Genomic DNA, 21,105 nt, shown 5'->3' on the forward strand with positions numbered 1-21,105 from the left:
AATACTAATGTGTAATCTGGTACTTTGTGTGGCAACATGCAGGTAGTGCTAACAAACATTGCTCCCACAAGTACATTGAATACGAACACTGTGCCGCGAAATAAAAAGCTTGATACCCTGTACTGGTACTGTTTACTCTGGCATTGTATGGAATTGAGTGTTGCAGTTGCTCTGAAAAATAAGTTATCACTGATCACTGTCACCCATACTGTGCTACATAATATAACTGTGTAGAAAAGCCTGTATAACAGTGCTTTAAGTCACTAAAGGTTGAAGAGAGCAATAGTCTAGAAATTTCCCGGTTCACCTGCATGTGGTCAAGACATGGCCAGAGTCTGTTCTGAAAGAGATGGACAGGTATGTGCGCAACATCAACTTAGAATCTGGGAGTATGTGTAGAAACAGTTAGTTAGTGTTAACAAACATTTCCTCCACAGGTATACCAGGTAAGAGGTGTATACTGCAGGTAAAACCAGTTCATGTATAAAGATGATGAAAGCCATATCACTGTCCAAACTAAGGCAATAGGGTAGTGTAGTAATACTTGTAAGGTACAGATAACAGCACTGACTAGGAAAGTAATGTGAACTACAGGAATATCCTAGGTGTTAATTGACATCTTTCTCTCCCCCTTACCATATCTCCAACAATAAACTAAATGCCCACCTCAAATGGCATGTGATGACTTCACTGTTCTGTTGGGACATATGTCCTATTGGTTGATAATTACATAAATCTGTTTCCATGCATGATGATTGGGAAGAGATGGGTGAAGGCTGCCAGCCTAGTCACATAGAATGTGATATATAATTCTATCAACTGTATAAATAAATGTAAAATACAGGCTTGTGTTTTTAAATGTAAGAAAACACTGTAAAATGTGAACTTCAAGATTGTTGCAACATTGCCATCTGCTGTAAGGAAAACCAAGCCAACTATTTCAAATGTGTCTTTTTTAAGTTGAAAAGATCTTACTAATGTTTTACTAGTCGGTTCCAGTGCGACTGGATGAAGGTTTCATGTCCATTGTTTTAAGGCTAAAGTTTATGACCAGAATTTAGATGTGGAATGTGTTTTATTGCTCTGGTTTCTGCTAGAATGTATATGTGAAATGCCTTGTATAGTTGTAAGTTTCTGAGGAGGTGTTAGATTGCTAAATAATGCATTTTGTGGCCTGAGAACCCAGACCAGGTGTTAAGATGATGCAATATGAATACTGGGAAAACCTAAGTGTCAAAAATTATGTAATTTTGGGAGAGGCTTAGAGACATGTTTGTTAGTTATGTTTAAATACTATTTCTCACAAGAGACCAAAAAAGCATTTTGACTTTGGATATCCAACTTACCAGCACTCTGCCTTGTGCTCACATGTAAGTTTTAGCACTGTGATTTCTTGTAGGATAGTTAAAGCTAGTAGAGATTAATTAGGTATTTTTCTTTGAAATCAGACCTGTCCTACTGTATTATTTTAAGTTTCTGTGTGATCTCTGAACTCTTAGATATCTTTGTGGTGTAGTAGTTTTGTCTTGTGTTTTAATTATTTATTATTAAATATTTTTAAAACATTCTACCTGTGGCTGCTTTGTGTAGAGATAAGCTCTAGAGTACATTGTATATTTATAGAGGTTATTGTAATAGGCCACTCTAAAGTAAGCATTGACTGTTAGTCATACTGCCATTGGATATTAATATTGCACAGTAATAATTGGACACCATTTTAATGGCCTTTTAGTAGCTGATATTATTAAATGGGTGGTGGCAGTAATTACTACTGTATAGTCTGGGTAAAGGGGCACAGCTGGAGAATCTGTGTCAGCCTTTCCCAGCAGTATCTGTGAAGTTGTATAAATACATATCTCAAAGTGTGTGTGTGTTGTGTCAGCTACTTGGCAGGGACACGAAGTGCTGGTTTGACAGAGAGGGTATTGGAGGTTTTAGCTTGTCTAGTTAGGCTGAGACCTGGACCCTATAGCTGTGCCAGTGGGGAGTCTTATTGGGGACCTGGTGAGCAAGGGAGCAACCAGCCCCAGACTGACTGTGATCTCTGTGTGCACTTAAGGGAAATTGTACTTTACTGTGTGTATTAGTTATCCTTTCTTCTTCTAGGAGATGACCTCCCTGGTGTTAGTGATGAGGATTGAGGCTCCTTGATTGCTGGGTCAGGGCACGGTTGTCACAATTGGTGGCAGTGGTGGGATCTAATTCACAAACTAATTGGCTTGTAGTGGTGTGGGTAGAGCGAATTCCTGTAGCTTATTACAGTGATCTCTAAAAGTGTTTTGTACTTTAAAACAGCCATGCAGTGTATACTCAGAGTTCAGATCAAAATTGTTTTATTTCTTTTGTTAGCTTAGTGTTAGTCAGGGTGAGCAAGCAGCATGCCAGCAGAAGAGTATTGGTGGAGATGTGCCAGGCTAGGGGACTGATGCATGAAACCTGACTAAAGCAGACCTGATTGCAGCCTTGGTTACAACTGCATCAGAAAACAGCAGCCTGGAGGACAATCAGACTGACAGTGGAGATACAATATCCTTGGAGAATGGACAGCTCAACCTTTCTGCAGTGGACTTAAAAATCCAGCTGGAGCTAAAGAGACTTGAGTTGGAGGCCAGGCATATGGAATTAGAAGCAGCCGAGAAAATGAGGAGTCTACAAGCTGAGGAAAATGAATGGCAGGGGAGGCATGAGAGGGAAATGCTGACTCTTTGCCAGAGTCATGGAGGTAATGGGGAAGGGAGTAACCAGACCCCAGAAGCACAAATTATCAGTAAATTTTTTCCACAGTTTAAAGAGGGGGATAATTTTGATAGCTTCATTCATATGTTTGAGTGAGTATGTAAACAGTATGAAGTTGACCATGGGCTCTGGGTACAGTTCTTGACCCCCTTACTCCATGGTAAAGCTGCAATTTCTTTAGCAAAAATGCATGACACTGACTGTTTTGATTATACTGCTGTAAAAAGACATTTATTAGAATGTTTTAAGCTAACACCTGAAATGTATAGGAAAATGTTTCGTGAGCATAGACACAAGGCAGATGAAAATATATGTGAATATGTTGTTGAACTGAGCACTTATTTTCATAGCTGGCTGAGTGGATGTCAGGTCACCACTTTTGAAGGGCTGGCAGACCTTTTGGTAAGGGAACAAGCCCTTAGCACTTTGCCTGAGGACATGAGGATCTGGTTAGCTGATAGACAGTGTGCTACTTCAGAGGAGTTGGGGAAGAAGGGAGACCTATACCTAGCACGCAGGGTAGCCCTGCACAGGAAAGGGACCCCCAGTACTGCTCATGGGACTAAAGGAACCCATGGTGAGCAGCACAGACTGCCCCAACAGAATCCGCAAGTAGCAGGGGAAGCCACTAGTCCAGATATATGTCCAGGACCTAGGGTGAAATGGTTAGAATGCAACCAGTGGGACCATGTGGCATACAGATGTCCATGGAGACAAGGTGGGGAACCAAAGATGAGGGAGCTAGTAGGTGGGAAATACAAAATGCCAACATTGGGTTGTCTTGAGACAACCAGGGTATGGAACTACCATCCTGCAGATTTCCTGAGAGGGAAGGATTTGGATGTGGCAGTACAATGTACTTATGCAGTTACATGCAGTGAGGCTAGGAGACCAGCATGTGGGTCTGGTAGCCTATGGAGACCCAGACAACTGCATACTTGCAGCCAGGACTTCTGAGATGGTTACTTCATGGAGTGAGCTACACTGTAGCAGTGAGACTGAATGTGAGCCACAGCTGCTTGTGGGTACTGATGTTGCCTTGGGCAGGTTAACTGCAAAGGAAGAGGTGAGTAGTAGTGCTCAGGCTGAGAGTGAGGCCCTACTGTGAGATGATGCCAGACTTCCTGCAGAAGGGGAGCTGGGAAGGGTTACAAGAAAAGACTTGAGACAGGCTCAGCTCTCATACCCTACATTGCAAGGCCTGAGGCAGGTAGCTAGGGAGGCACCTGATTCTCAAGGGAAGGGGGATCTGTATACTGAAACAAAGGGTTACTGTACAGAGAGTGGACCCCTGAGGGAGGGCTAGAAGTTGAGAGAGTACAGCAGTTGGTAGTGCCTAGAGCTTACCGTCTGGTGCGTCTAGCCATAGCTCATGATATTCCCTTTGCAGGTCATATGGGCATAAAATGTACAAAGAGGCATGTTATGCAAAACTTCTATTGGCCTGGAATTTCCAGAGATGTAACAGGGTACTGCAGGACCTGTGAGCAGTGCCAAAAGCTAAGCAAGGCAGGGGACAAGGTGAGAGCTCCTTTGATGCTTTTGCCTGTGATTGAGGAGCCATTTCAGAGGGTAGCTATGGATATTGTGGGTCCTCTGAGTACCCCAAGTTTCACAGGGAAACAGTATATCCTAGTGATTGTAGATTATGCTACACAATACCCTGAGGCAGTGGCTTTGTCCTCCTTTGAGGCCGACAAGGTGGCAAATGCTTTGCTAGATATTTTCAGCAGGGTAGGTTTCCCAAAGGAAATACTGTCTAACAGAGGTGCCAATTTTATGTCAGACCTGCTAACTTGTTTGTGGAAGTCCTGTGGAGTGAAGCACCCCTACCATCCCCATACTAATGGTCTTGTTGAGAGTAGTTAAACTCTACAATCAAGTTCACGCTATGGGCATTTGCAGATCAGTTTAAGAGGGAGTGAGACAAATATTTGCCCCATCTGTTATTTGTTTACAGAGAGGATCCCCAGGATTCCACAGGTTTTTCACCCTTTGAGTTGCTGTATGGGCATAGGGTGAGGGGACCTCTAGATTTAATTTGAGATGAGTGGGAAGGTGAGTGTGAGACTCACAAGGAGTCTGTTGTGGCATATGTCCTGAACCTCAGGACAAGGCTCAGGAACTCATGGGCCTGGCCCAGGAGAACCTGGCAGAAGTCCAACAACAGAAAAAGGTGTGGTATGACAGAAATGTTTGAGCTAGAGAGTATGCTGTAGGGCAGCAGCTGATGGTTCTCATTCCTGTCAGACTCAACAAGTTACAGGGAGCTTGGGAGGGACCTTACAAGGTGGTAAGAAAGGTATATGATGTTGACTACATGGTGGAAGTGCTAGGCAGATGGCAGGGGCACAAATTGTACCATGTTAGCATGATGAAACCTTACCATGATAGGGAGGCCCTTGTGCTGAGTATTTGCAGTGGATTGCAGGAGGAGTCTGAGCGAGATCTTGTGACTGATCTCCTCAGTGAGGCTCAGGCTGACACCTTGGTGAAAGGGGTAGCAATGTCCCAGCAGCTATCTCCTACCCAGGTGCTAGAAATCCGAGCAGTGTTGCAGGAGGTTGAGGGCATGTTCACCAGTAAACCAGGGAGCGCCCACTTGATGCAGCACCAGGTGGATACAAGACCCCAAAGTCCTATCAGGCAGGCCCCATATAGGGTGCCTGAGAGAGTCAAACAGACTCTGAAGAAGAGGTACAGGGGATGTTGGAACTAGGGGTGATTCAATAGTCCATCAGTCCCTGGGCCTCACCAGTGGTGTTGGTGCCAAAGAAGGAGGGCAGCAGCAGGTTCTGTGTGGATTACAGCAAATGAAATAGTCACACAGAGTCAGATGCTTACCCCATGCCTAGGACAGATGAGGCCCTAGAGCAGCTGGGTGGGGCTAAGTATCTTACAGCCATTGATCTTACCAAGGGTTACTGGCAGGTGCCCTTGACTCTCAGTGCTAGAGAGAAGTCAGTCTTTGTGACACCTTTTGGCTTGTATGAGTTTAAAAAGATGCCCTTTGGGATGAAGAATGCCCCAGTGACTTTCAGGAGGCTGGTAGATCATATCTTAGCAGGAGCAGGAGGGTTTGCCCTTGCTTACATGGATGATATTGCTATCTAGAGCCATTCCTGGCAAGAGCACCTTCAGCATGTCAGGGAGGTGCTGGGCAGACTACAGAGGGCAGGATTGACCATTAAGCCAAACAAATGTCAGGTGGGTATGGCAGAGGTCTCCTACCTAGGGCATAGAGTGGGGAGTGGTAAGATAAGGCCATAACCTGCCAAAGTGGAAGCTATTCAGGCATGGCCTGCACCAGTTACCAAAAAGCAGGTGAGTGCATTCTTGGGGACAGCAGGGTACTACAGAAAGTTTGTTCCCAATTATAGTACCATAGCTGCTCCCCTCACAGACCCGACAAGGAAGAACAGGCCAGATAAGTTAGTGTGGACCCCAGCATGTAAGCAGGTATTTCAGAAGCTTAAGGAAGCATTGGGCGGTCCCCCTGTGTTAGCCAGTCTAGACTACAGCAAATACTTTGTTGTGCAGGTGGATGCTTCAAGCTATGGGGTGGGGGCTGTACTTAGCCAGATTTCTTCAGAGGGAGAAGAGCACCCAGTGGTTTATCTCAGTCGTGGGCTTCAACCCAGGGAGGAATGCTATGCAGTGGTAGAAAAGATTGTCTAGCCATAGTGTGGGCACTACAAAAACTTCAGCCTTATCTGTATGGAAAAAAAAATACTGTGATGACAGATCACTACCCTCTAACATGGTTAAACTGAGCCAGTCAGCAAAATGCCAAGTTCCTAAGATGGAGTCTGGGGTTGAAGCATATGATATGTCAGTGCAGCACTGCAGTGGGAGTAGCAATGCCAATGCAGATGGGCTCTCAAGACAGGGAATGGGGTGAGGTACACCCAGATAGACCTGACACTCTCAAGTGATGTTTCTTAAGAGGTACTTGAAAAACTTGCTTGAGTTCCCTGGTGGGGGGTGATGTGACAATTGGGGAAAGATGGGCGAAGACTGCCAGCCTAGTCACATAGATTTTGATATATAATTCTAGCAACTGTATAAATAAATGTAAAAACAAGCTTGTGTTTTTAAATGTAAGAAAACACTGTAAAATGTGAACTTCAAAATTATTGCAACATTGCCATCTGCTGTAAGGAAAACCAAGCCAAGTATTTCAAATGTGTCTTTTTAAGTTGAAAAGATTTTATTAATGTTTTACAAGTCAGTTCCGGTGCGGCTGGATGAAGGTTTCATGTCCATTGTTTTAAGGCTAACGTTTATGACCAGAATTTAGATGTGGAATGTGTTTTATTGCTCTGGTTTCTGCTAGAATGTATATGTGAACTGCCTTGTATTGTTGTAAATTTCTGAGGAGGTGTTAGATTTCTAAATAATGCAGTTTGTGGCCTAAGAACTCAGACCAGGTGTTAAGATGATGCAATATGAATACTGGGAAAACCTAAGTGTCAAAAATGATGTAATTTTGGGAGGGCCTTAAAGACATGTTTGATGGTAATGTTTAAATACTATTTCTCACAAGAGACCAAAAAGCATTTTGACTTTGGATATCCAGCTTACAAGCACTTTGCCTTGTGCTCACATGTATGTTTTAGCACTGCGATTTCTTGTAGGAATAGTTAAAGCTAGTAAAGATCAATTAGGTATTTTTCTTTGAAATCAGACCTGTCCTACTGTATTATTTTATGTTTCTGTGTGATCTCTGAACTCTTAGATATCTCTGTGGTGTAGTAGGTTTGTCTTGTGTTTTAATTATTTATTACTAAATATTTTTAAAACCTTCTACCTGTGGCTGATTTGTGTAGAGATAAGCTCTAGAGCACATTGCATATTTATAGAGGTTATTGTAATAGGCCACTCTAAAGTAAGCCTTGACTGTTAGTCATACTACCATTGGATATTAATATTGCACAGTAATAATTTGACACCCTTTTAAGGGCCTTTTAGCAGCTGATATTATTAACTGGGTGGTGGCAGTAATTACTACCATATAGTCTGGATAAAGGGGCACAGTTAGAGAATCTGTGTCAGCCTTTCCCAGGAGTGTCAGTGAAGTTGTATAAATACTTATCTCAAAATGTGTGTGTGTTGTGTCAGCTACTTGGCAGAGACATGAAGCACTGGTTGGACAGAGAGGGTACTGGAGCTTTTAGCTTGCCCAGTTAGGCTGAGACCTGGACCCTATAGCTGTGCCAGTGAGGAGTCTTATTGGGGACCTGGTGAGCAAGGGAGCAACCAGCCCCAGACTGACTTTGATCTCTCTGTGCACTTAAGGGAAATTGTACTTTACTGTGTGTATTAGTTATCCTTTCCTCTTCTAGGAGACAACCTCCCTGGTGTTAGTGGTGAGGACTGAGGCTCCTTGATTGCTGGACCAGGGCATGGTCATAACACCATGCATGTGCTATGTTGAAATACTCCAACATTGGTGGCATGGTGTCATCAATGTACCTGCATGCTGTTGTTATTACCACTGTGGTCCCATATATGTATGTGTTCAGTATGCTATGCAACTGTTCCGTATATGGTGTCTGGGTTAATGGTAATATCTATGCATGCTGTTACACCTAACACTAGAATGTGATGACTACTACTAACCCACATATGTTCATACACCATAAACACCATATTATGTATGGGAATGCGGGTCCCAGTGGACCCACCTGTCCCACCTCAGCTGGCCGTGGTACCAGGCACCAGCACATCTGGGGCCCAACCTGGGACCTCCTCATCCATTTGTCCTGCACCAACTTTGCGTGGAACCGCCTCAGGGGATGGGGCTCACCCCCCACCAGGAACAGGCGCATGCAGGAAACTGTCACCCATCTCCAGGTCTGGGTCGTAGTGCATAGAGAGCTCAATCAGCTGTTTGGAGATCTTCTACACCAGCTCGAGGGCGCATGTCATGACTAGAAGGTCAGCCTGGCTCTCCGACTCAGCTCCCAGCACAGCCACCTTTGGGGCTGTGAAGATGCAGTGGTGACTGCCCATGGGTGGGGATCTCAGTCCCACTGTTTCCACTACGGGGCTCATGGACTTCCAATTTCCCAGCACCCCTCCCCATCAAGGTGTTTATCCCCACATGTGTCATATGCCACCCTTGTATGCATCTTGTATGTCTTGTTTGCTAACCTACCCAACCTCCTTCCCCAAATATACCTACTATCCCTCCCCAATATCCCACTCCCTCCTGAAAAAATAAAAAGAGCAATCTGTTCCCAAAAAAAATATCACCCCAAACATAGCTGTCCATTTCGCACACGTGTCCACTGGACACATGTAATCTGGTCTAATTGGCATCACAACATATCAACATTGTCCTCACCCCTCTCTCAGGGGTTTGAATGTCCAAATCTACCTCCAAAGTCAGTGTGTATGCACAGCTGTTGCTGTAGACAAAATGGGCAGCTATGGACCTTACCTACACTCTCCTGCACATCCCTAGCTATTTTCCCTATTGTCTTTGCCTCTTGGTGTCCCTTTTTCACCACTTTCCTATCAACCCTTTTTTCTTTTCTTTTAAAGAAATTAGTGCGGGGGTAAGTGAGAGTAAGCACTTTTAATCAGCAGTAAGCGGGGTTAAGCTTGTTTGCAAAAGGGTAAGCAATGCCTACACAGGTTAAGCAATTTGGAAGCTCAACGCAAACCCGCTTACAACTGCTTAAAAGTGCCTTAATCACTCTGTATCCAACGGCCCTTGTTCTGCCCAGCAACAAAATAAACAGCCTCTGCAATGCTCAAACACAGGAGCCTGAACACCATAGCCAAAGTGATTTCCCACTAAGCCAAGTCAGACATATATAGTCCTGATGTTTTCACAAACATATCATCCAGCACAGTCATTCAACAGTACAAGAAATGTATTTAAACATCTAGATGTATGTGTGTGTGTGGGTACCTATCAAACCATCGACAACTTAAAATAACGAAACTGACTCCACCGACAACTGAATTAACCGACAGCGCAAAAACGGACGTTTACAAGGTAAGGGGTGTAAATTAGCTACTCAAGCCTACCATGGTGTGCATGACACTGCCACCCTTCCTAAACCATGGTAGGCTTGAGTAGCGACTATATATACATATCTATATATATATATATATATATATATATATATATATATATATATATATATATATGTGTACATATATTAATATCTAAATAGATATATACATATCTATATATGTATATATATATATATATATATATATATATATATATATATATATGCAGAAATATATATATGTCAGCAGATATATATATATATCTATATAGGTATTTACAGACATACATCTGTAGATAAAAATGGGAACATAACAAAAACATGTATGTCCATATGCACCGTTAATGGGGTTGAGGGGGCCCAAACAACATATGTCTTGTACAAATAGGTACCCCCCCCACAAGCAAACACATCTGCCCTGCAATACACAACCAAATGTTGCAGATCCCATTACCAGGACCTGACACAACATGGGCACAAGATGTTAACAGTACTCCATTCCACCTGTATGATGTCAAGCTGGTGTCAGTAACATATCATGCAGTACAGTCTGGCTACCATAGGGAATGCACAATGTGGAAGCAATCAACATCCCTAGGATACATATACACAGTCACATATATGCAGATACAGATATACACACACACACACACACACACACACACACACACACACACACACACACACACACACATATATATATATATATATATATATATATATATATATATACACATACACACACACACACACACACACACACACACACACACACACACACATATATATATATATATATATATATATATATATATATATATATATGTAACTACACATACACACACAGATATATGTATAGGAAGATACATATGTAGAAGGTGCACACAATACAGAACAGCCACTATGCCTACAGTTACCACCTTACCAACTGGACACTGTATGGACCACCCATACAAATGACATTCGTTGCCTGCAACATATACCCACAGACAGGTCAAAGGATATAACACCATACACAGGTATGCATACATGGGACAGCTTTATTTGTGTACTATTACAGTTGTATATACCATGTCATATAGCTGTTTAGACACCGACATTCATATAAACAGAGTAATGCAACTGTGAAACAGTTATACTAATACAGTAGTCTGGAAAGGTTTACATATGTTGCTGTCCAGGCCAAGGCCTTCATATAGTACAATAATAAAGACAGACTGGGCCACAGGATACCAAACAATCAACACTAAGTAATGCAGATGTATAGTCCAGCAGCCTTAATCTACACTCTGTACACAATCCCTAGGAGGTAAAGACCTCAGTTTACACAATGGGATGTATCTGTTACATAACAAGGCATAACTGACACCATCACAATCACACTGACAAACAGAACAGTCTGTATGGCAGGAGGCAGTAGACCTGCATTTACCCAAGTTGAATTGTATGGTAATGTACATCCAGATACCTTAAGGCAGCTTACCCCTGAAGCCTCCACATGTTGTAACAGCCTAGGTTAGTTATGGTGCATCCCCCCTAGACTCAATAATACAGGGCCATATACCACTGTTACATGCACTGGCCTCTGGAGTGCATAAGGGTGCACATGTATTGTGTAGGTGAAGCCCACACGTATATGGATCCAACCCCACAGTATGTGTGGGGGACATAACAGCACTGTAATGATGGCAGGAATGGCAACATGACATACTCACAGCCCACTACATAACAACCCCTGACAGCATGTCATATGTACAAAGCCTGGTATGTAGGTGGAGGACAGAGGCTGGAACACAGGCTCATATGTGTAAAACTATTTTCATACACTAAGCAAGTCGCTGGTGTTACAGGATAGTCTGCAGCATACCCTTAGTCAGGATTATGAAGTTAGAAACAGAAATTGACTCAACACACACACTGCCAGTGATATATCTGACACAAGACCTGTGTGGTGGACAGACAAAACATAATAGGCACACCTCTAGACATTAAGAGGATAGGCCCACAGTCGTGACCTATGCATACAGACTGCATTCCAAGCTAAACTACTATGTACACACAAACCCTGTAACACCAGTGCTATACAATGCATACAACACTACTCACACTCTTTCTGTAGTTCTGGAACCTCCTACTAATATGTAGCAGGCCTGAGTGTGCAGGTTCTCCTGTAAGAAGTATTGCTACCTGCTGTCTGTAACACTGCTGCCCACTCACAGGAAGGATGTCCATCATACAAGAAAGGTAAACGGACCACGCCCACAAGATGTAGGGATGTATAGCAGTTGGCTGTCATGACAGTAGTAATTGGACGTACTACAGAGCATGCTGCATGCAGGTAGCAAGTGGAGGACACTGATTGGTGCAGAGGCCATCACCTGATCATGTGCATCACCTACAAATTCCATGCTGCAATTTATGCAAAGCAGCTCATTCCATTTACTGGAGAGAGACTGAGAGAGATAGAGAGAGAGAGAGAGAGAGAGAGAGCGAGTGTGCGTATAAGGCACAGAAAAAAAAATCATCCAGAAGAGTCTACATTCCCAGAACAGGTATTGGAATTATACATGTATGTAACTGACCTTAGTACTTGGTCTATAATAATGGGATAGATTATGTGGAATGATTTATATGTGCCTTCAAGTTTTGTTGTTGTAATGATGTTCAGCTGAACAACTGCTAAGGACAGTAGAGTCCATCCTTGTGGGTAGTGGGCTATACCCATCAACTGTGCAGAGCAGCACTGACTGATAAGATGTAAGCTTTCATAGTGTGTGTTGTGTAATGGGAAGTATGTATATTACATGGCCAATAGCTGGTGGTGGACGTTATGCCATTATGATGGACATGTGGGTTCCACAGCCCACCTCTTGCAGGATACTCAGGTTAACCTGTATTGTAGCATGTAGGAATGCCATAGATGTGTAATAGGGTTACCTGCAATCTGGCCCTACATATACCCCCCCTAATGTCAGGCTGTGTCCATATGTGGCACCTGTCTGTGTTGTAGCAAGGCAGAACAGTGCAGCTGTACAGGAAGGTGTTGTGAGATTGTGGACCTGATGTCTAAATGTACCCCACAAATAGGTATGCATATGTGTACATATATATGGATCTATATTATAAGCATGAAAGACCTTTTCAGCGAATACAAAAACAATAACACATATTGTGTGAACTGTGAAAACACCAAACACCCTAAACCGAGAAATTCAAAATCTCGAATCGTCATAGTTGGCCAATCCCACCGCCTACTACATACTACCTACCCAAACAAAATTAATAAACCACATACATACACTAAACAAAACCCTACTTCTAACCCTACACTAAACCTTGCATACATTACTATCTATGAACTTACCTTAACCCGCACCCTAACCCTGAGGTCCGTAACTCTCGCACACTTACCTGAAGGAACTATACCACAGAAGGGCCAACTATGACGATTCGACATTTTGAATTTCGCACTTCATGACGATCAGTGTTTTCGCGGTTCGCTGAATACGTGTCAGTGTTTCCGTATTCACGTAAGTGGACCTTCGTGGTTCTAATAGGGAACCCATATGTCCACAAATATACAGATACCAATGTGTAGAGATATATATGAGCACATATATACATCACATATATCTACACATATATAGTTATATACATATATGCACATGTCTACATATATACAAACAAACACACCAACATATATGTATGTAAATACATGTCCCCTATAGTGCTACCACAGTGCTGCATGCTATGTGCGAGGAAACAGCACACATAGCAATACACATGGATATCCACAGCTGTCAGTGTGTGTGCAACATAGATGGGTATGTCACATGTGACCCCTTGTTGGGACCACATTGCCCTTGTCTGTGAAGTATGGAATGGGAATATGTTGATGTATGGCAGGTATATTTGTAGAGGTGGTCAGGGCTGCTAGATAAAGAGGACAGCCTACAGGGGTGGTATGTGACATATGTGGTGGATAAACACCCTGGATGGTGTGTGTGGTCTGTGATGTGGATGCCCCATGGGCCCCATTATAGACACAATGGGAACAAGCCTCCTACCCACTGCTACTCACAAGAGCATTCAATGTCCTGAAGGTGCCTGGCCTGGAGGCTGAGCAGGAGGAGCATGTGGGCCCTGTGAATGTGTACTGGGTGCCTCAAGGTGATGTAGCACATCCCACATGTGTCTGTGGAGCCCGTTATGGAACAGACCCTAGACTTGACCTCAGGGGACAGGACCATGTCTGTGTGTGTTTCCCTGGGGGGGATAACACCCCCTGGGTTGGTTCCACCTGATGGTATTGCTGGACCAGTACATGAGGAGGTCCCAGGGTGGGTCACACATGTGATGTGGCCTGGTAACATGGGCAGATGAGTTTGGAGAGGTGGTTCTGCTGGCCAATAGTATATACATGCTATTGTGTCACTGTTATAGAACATATGTTGGTAGTAATAGTCTACACAATCCCAGAACATGTCCAACAGCATGCACAGATAACCGCAATAACACAGTATGTCAGATGTGCAGCACACACATAGCAAGCATACCACAGGAATATATGGAACCATTGTGGCCCTGACAATGGCATGCAGGTGAATAGTCTGTAAATGCCCAGCAATGATAGTGTCCACACAGGGAACATGGCTACAAGCACATTGCACAAAGCGGGGTACAGTACAATATCTGCCCCACTGGTAGTAGTTGTGTGTACAGTTTGTTGTCGCTGATATGGTGGGGGGCTGACAGTGATGTGTATTAAGAACTGTGGTAACCTTGCTGCATGACTTGCTCACACCTGTGTCCATCTTTATGTCTTTCAGGAACAATGGCTCATGGAAGGCTGTCAGCCTACACAGCAGCGGAAAATTAAATCTTGCTGAATAGACTCATACAGCACTATGCAACCTTGTTTGGCCGGGCTGCCCATGATCAGCAGGAGCGAACTGTACAGTGAAACAACCTAGTCCACAGTGTCAATGATGTTGTACTGCACAACCGCAGTTATGAGCAGGTCCGGCATCATTGTTCTGACCTGCTTCACAATGCCATCAGCGTGTTGCTGCAGTCCGGGGGATCACCTCACCACAGGGGGGGGTGCCATCCGTCTCCCCTGACACATGTGGAGGAGCTTCTGGCCAGCCTCGTGGCACCTGCCCATCCAGCCAGCCACCCACTGCCAGACACATTTGTGGAGGTGGGTGTCACCCACACACCGGCCGAGGAGTGTGCAGGTAAGGCCACAGGGCACATCCATAGACCACTGTTGCATATACATCTGCATCGATACAGGTAGATCATGATTATCTGACATGTCACAGATATATTTTGTTGCTGCATAGTAGTGATAAACAGATATCCATATGTAGTAGTATTGTGGAAATGTACTGTTGATGTATTGTAATACTGCACTCACCCTGTAGCAATGCCACAGTTGTGGCCACTGACTTTGCATCTCTCACCCTCTTATTTAGGTCCCTCTGGGTGCCACCAAGGTAGCAACCTGTAACTGGTAAGTATGGTTTATGTAGATGCTTGCCAATACACTGGGCATGTAATGGCGATGGTATATTCCATGCACACATCTAACACACCTACCCAGAATGCACGCTGTACATGTCTACGTATTGTTGCTGTGAAATGCACGGCATCACAGGAGTGACCATGATGGGGTATTGGAAGAGTATGTCAGACACCTGCATGATAACTAACATCATGTCATTGCAGAATGTGTCCACAGGGAGTAACATAATGGTGGGAGACATGGCCTACAGTAGGGACATGTTTGGAACAACACCCATATACAGTGCAACACCAGTGTATATACCTGCAGGACAATGACAACTGCTGCAGAGATATACTATGGCATAAGGCATTACAGTGGTCCACATTATCAGCTGGGACTAGGCTGTAACATGTGGTGTTCAGTGTATGGGGCACTGCAAAGTGATATGTGTGTATGGCTTACTTGTCATACATCTGAAAAAGGCTGAAGGAGGGGAGAGGGGTGTCAGCATGACAACAAGTGCACTGCAGCAGGGATTCTAAGGATGCTAAGAATACCTGTATCTGCACATAGTCAGGTTCAGGACCTGTGGCAGCCATAACCCTACCCCCACAGCAATAGTGATGGCAGTGTTTGAACACCAAGGGATGTGCACATGAGTAGACCTTGCAATCATGCAGATTAGGGAGACATGTGTAGGGCACACTGAACATACACTGGCAAATGCAGATGGCCCACTCTGGTTTACCCCTGCCAGGAGGAGAGACTGCTGTAGTACAGACAACAAGAGGTGTGACAAACCATCATGATAAGGGTGTGCACACATATGCTCACACAGTGTGTATGCATCACGGTCAGCATCTGCACACCTAACACATTCTGTAGACACTGCATGGGAAAGTACAGGACATATGTGACATATAGGGCTCATGTACTGTTAAGATATGCAGTGATGTGGTCCCATGGCAGATCAAAGAAGGGTGCATCATATCAATAAGGGTGGGTACACCCCCCATAGCCATGGTATGCTCTGATGGTTGTCAGTGTAAGAGTAATGGATTGGTCATACATGGTCCGCTGAGGTTGAGAGCTGTAAATAAGACATCAGGCATTCACAAACAACATCTGTCCACATATCATCCCAGGTAAGTGTTGCTGGAAAACATAGGGACTGTGAGCATTAAAGCTGATATAACCGACACAGTAGTACAAATTCAGCAATGGGCTGTAAACCTGTGAGGTGTGTTGCACAGTACATGGCAGGGTGCAGAACAGGTGCACAGCAATACTGTGTACATGGGTGTACTGGTATCCAGGGGAAGGGGCTTCAGCTAGTGACACAGCACATGCATCACACACATGTATACTGTTGCTAGCATGGATTGACTATAGCTGCATTGCATGCTGTTGGGTACCATATGTTATGCATGTTGACAGAGGGGTAATAGGAGGACTGTGTGTACTATCATTGTGCAACCTCACCTGTGTGTGTGTGTGTGTGTGTGTGTGTGTGTGTGTGTGTGTGTGTGTGTGTGTGTGTGTGTGTGTGTGTGTGTGTGTGTGTGTGTGTGTGTGTGTGTGTGTGTGTGTGTGCATCCTGGTGGGTAGTTAGTTTGTCTGTAGGGTCACTCTGGTTAAGTGGAGGGTGGTTGGTGCATGTAGGATGCATGTGTGCATGTGTGTGTGTTTGTGTGGCTGGCCATGTGTGCACATGTGTGATTGTAAGGTGTTCATACAGCAGTACCTCCCTCTGGGATCCTGCAGTACATGGACATGGACTGCCACATTACACACCAGGAATACTTGTCATGTGCATAATCACAGGACAGCTGATAGTATAATATGGTCTGTAGCATCTAACAGGCATTGAGAGGGGAGATAGACACCAGATACACACTTAATATCACATTCAGCGGAGAGTTCACCTACAACCCACATATGCAGCACTACAGATGCATTGGGGAAATACTAGTCAACACTAGGGAGTGTATCCAAATATTACAGTTGTCACATGATACACTGATTGAGTAGCATATCTGGTATGTACTGAGCATTACATACATATGATGCACCAATGTGTGATATTATAGATAGAACATAGTAGCCCACACATATAAGGGCCATGCTCATGATGTCCAGATATACACAGGGTGAACACCGAATGACAGCAGTGAGGCCATCTAAAACCACTGCACACAGGTCAGGCAGGTAATGTAGTAACAGGTCTTGTGTTGTGATCACTTGGGTAGGCATTTAGAGGACTGATATGTTAATGAGTGGTATCAATGTGTGTATGTTACCAAGTGTGATGCAGGATGGGGTACACATGGAAATATACAAGGGACTGTCTGTAAAGTCACTGACAGGTAGCTATTATGGTGGTGGTGTGTGTGTGTGTGTGTGTGTGTGTGTGTGTGTGTGTGTGTGTGTGTGTGTGTGTGTGTGTGTAGTTTTAGGCAATGCTGTACAGGTTTTAAAGTGCGTTTATTGTTTTCCCCCACAGGTGGTGAGATGGGTCAGGGTCCCTCCTGCATGCAATCTGATGTTGGTGTCCATACTGACGCTGAAGATGATGATAGTACTGTTGAGGCACAGGTGGGGTTGTCAGCAGCCGACACTGCTCCATTATTTGACATCTCCCTTTTAGCCACCCCAACCCTGCACACAGTTTCAGTGCCTATACATACCCCATCACCAGCGGCAATAGCGGAGGGACAGCTGGCGTTTGGTGGCTGTGCACAGTGTGGTAACCATGCCTACTGTGTCTGGTCACAGCAGGTATAGCCAGATCTCTGGCAGGACACCACCTAGGCAGATGTCCCAGGGTGCTCGTGGTAGGGCCACTGGACATCATGCCCCTGGAAGAGGCGACATAGCTGGAACCAGCAGGCGCATGTTTCAGACTGTCATGGTGGTGCAGGCACATATGGAACATTACACCAGACAGGGCCTGAGGCTGCAGAGGGCTGGTCTCACATCTGAAAACAAATAACATCCGTGAACTGTCTGGTGCCATCCATGCTTATACCGAGGACATGGATAGATGGCATGGTGAGTTGATGGCCTTCATTGCCCCTGGTATGTCTGTGCTTGAATGTGTGGTGGGGGTGTGGGGATGGCCGCGTGGACATAGGCCAGCAACACCAACAGTTGGCAGTCAACGTGGACATGCTAGGACACAAAGGGGCTCCTGTAGTGGCAGTACTGGCACCAGCAGTGTGGGGGGGGTGCTGTCCACACCACACCACAGCAGGCCATGTGCACGTGGTCGTGGCCAGTCCCAGGAGGGACCTAGTACCAGCGGACATTTGTCATCGGCAGGTGAGAGTCGCAGATTGAGGCCTGTACCTGCACATGTCCACAGAACCCCTGTCAGGCACAGTCCACATGTCCATGGCCAGAGGCAGGGAACTGCACATCCTGCCAGGTATGATCTGCAGCTGTCCATAAACACCTGTGCAGTGCAGCTGCATGACAGAACTGTGTGATTCCATACCTTCACACTATACATACACGCCTAGGGCAACCCCATACCTACACACACCACATCACTATGTCCAGCTCACCTCAGTACACCCCTCACCCACACACATGGTGTCAAATGTATTGCCCACCTTTGGCCTCTGGCAAACCAACAACACACCCTGTGCATATGACAATACTTGTGCCACATCCCTGTCATCCATACTATCAATGCAGGGACAGGCTAATATGGCTCTGATGCACATGGTGACTGTACTACAGCATACACAGTACTGCAGTGTAACATGATGTAAGGAGTAAAGTGTAATGCATATATGTCAGGAAGTGTAGCCGTCCATCAATGATGCATTATCGCTGTTAGTAACTCTGGTTGATTGTAGTCTCTATAATGTTATCCATTTGTGTTGTAGGTATACATGTGTCAACACAAGGATGGTCTGCAGTCATATTCCACAATGGGGCATGGCACTATGTTGACACCATGGCTGTGCCATATCTGGGGTACAGTTGAACACATGTCACAGGTTAGTATAATGGTTATTGCCTGTGCCACATGGAAAGGTGACCAACTGGGGCGTGGTATACCCTGCAACCTGATGAAGACCCATCCACATACATGCACACTTTTACTTGGCAACACTGGGACTAGACCCATACCTAGGTATATAGTGATACTGAAGTGTGTGGCTTACATTGCACACACCACACAGCATTTAGGGTGAGGAGTGTTCCAGGTAGCATGTTACATGCAGAACATCCCCAGACATGTACAGTATGCTAATGGGGGATGTAATGGGTGTATATGGACAATACGTAGTGTGGCATACCTTCATATACACATTAACAGACACATAACAAGCAGACACACATCCGAGAGACCAGGACCTAATTGCTGCTAACTAACTTGGCCATGTGTCCAATGTGTTACAGGTAGGCTGCACACAGCATATGCATAACTGGCCTGGATTGTGGTATCACTTACTTGTATGATTGATGATGACAGTGGTACATGGGACATACACCGGGTGTACCTTGGTGTAATGACAATGTACACAGCACCCACATCCCCCAGTGGATATTGTACTCTCTGAAACCCATGATGACACTCTGCCATACCCACCATCACAAATTGGCCATGACTGCAATACAACCCATAGTATACCCCAACAGTGGTACTACATGGATATGCATCTAATGCACATGCCACACGTGTAGTAGGGTGTTGCATTGTCATGCCTCACCTATGGGCAGCAACAACACTATCTGTACTACTGTGTGGCAATGGTTATTATAATAGGATATGTGGCCTTGGAATACTGTACCCTACAGATATATGGACATGCACACATAAACACACTTGCCAGGACACAGTAGGTATTCCATGCCTATCAACCTATTTGTACAACACTGTCATGCTGGTACTGCAAGGCTCGTGTAGCCGGTATGGAGAGGAGCTTAACAGGGTACATGTAATGTCCCATACAGCAGCAGCCACAAAGACTCTGGCAGTGGGTATTACAGTGGTTGTGAAGGCCCTCATGGAATTCCCAAGTACAGGTGTGCTAACATACAGACACTGCTGTACGTAGTCATGCACACATACACATGTGTCAGTACAGGGGTGCATCACTGCAGGTGTTCATAGCTGTGTACCTAGCTAATGTCCAAGGAGAGATGCCTTGTGTAGGGGTTGTGTGTGCAGTGGTATCCTGCCACCTGCCATGTGGCAGCAGGTAATCTATCAACAGGGACTACTGTGGTGGCCCTCAGGGTGAAAATTACATGCATCAGCCAATCCTCCAGGTGCCTCCTGCACATGGCCACTGAGGTGATCAAGTTGACATGTATGCAACATGCATTACAACATGTGGTTAGTGCCTGTGATAGAGACCTGTGCCCAAGCATGTTCTGTTGACTGTGGTAGTGTAGTGGAGGTACCCGTGGCATGTGGTGCATACAGGGTGTCATTTCCTGTATGTGCCAGTTCTTACACAGCTGGGCAGACATGTCAGTGTCAATCAAGCTTAGGTTGCCTGTACATATCCCAGCTGGATACCTGCCATCTGCACATCTGTACAGGAACTAACAGTCATCAGCTTGGCAAGTAGCTATGCAGTAGGATGAGTGTGTTGACATATAGATGTTTGACAACAATATGTATGCCATAACTACATGTCAGAAGCCCTCACTAACATGGGCTGTACAGACAGTAGTCTACAGTTACATTCCACATGTCAGATCATTACCCAGTAGGAGTTATATACTGTAACACAGCTCACACACCAGGGATACAACAGGGGGGCCTCAGAGCCCAGCTATGCCTGCAGGTGTGCCTGTTGTTAGTAC

This window comes from Protopterus annectens, chromosome 1.part0, assembly GCF_019279795.1.
Source record: "Protopterus annectens isolate FY-2018-M chromosome 1.part0, PAN1.0, whole genome shotgun sequence".
Lineage (NCBI taxonomy): Eukaryota > Metazoa > Chordata > Ceratodontiformes > Protopteridae > Protopterus > Protopterus annectens.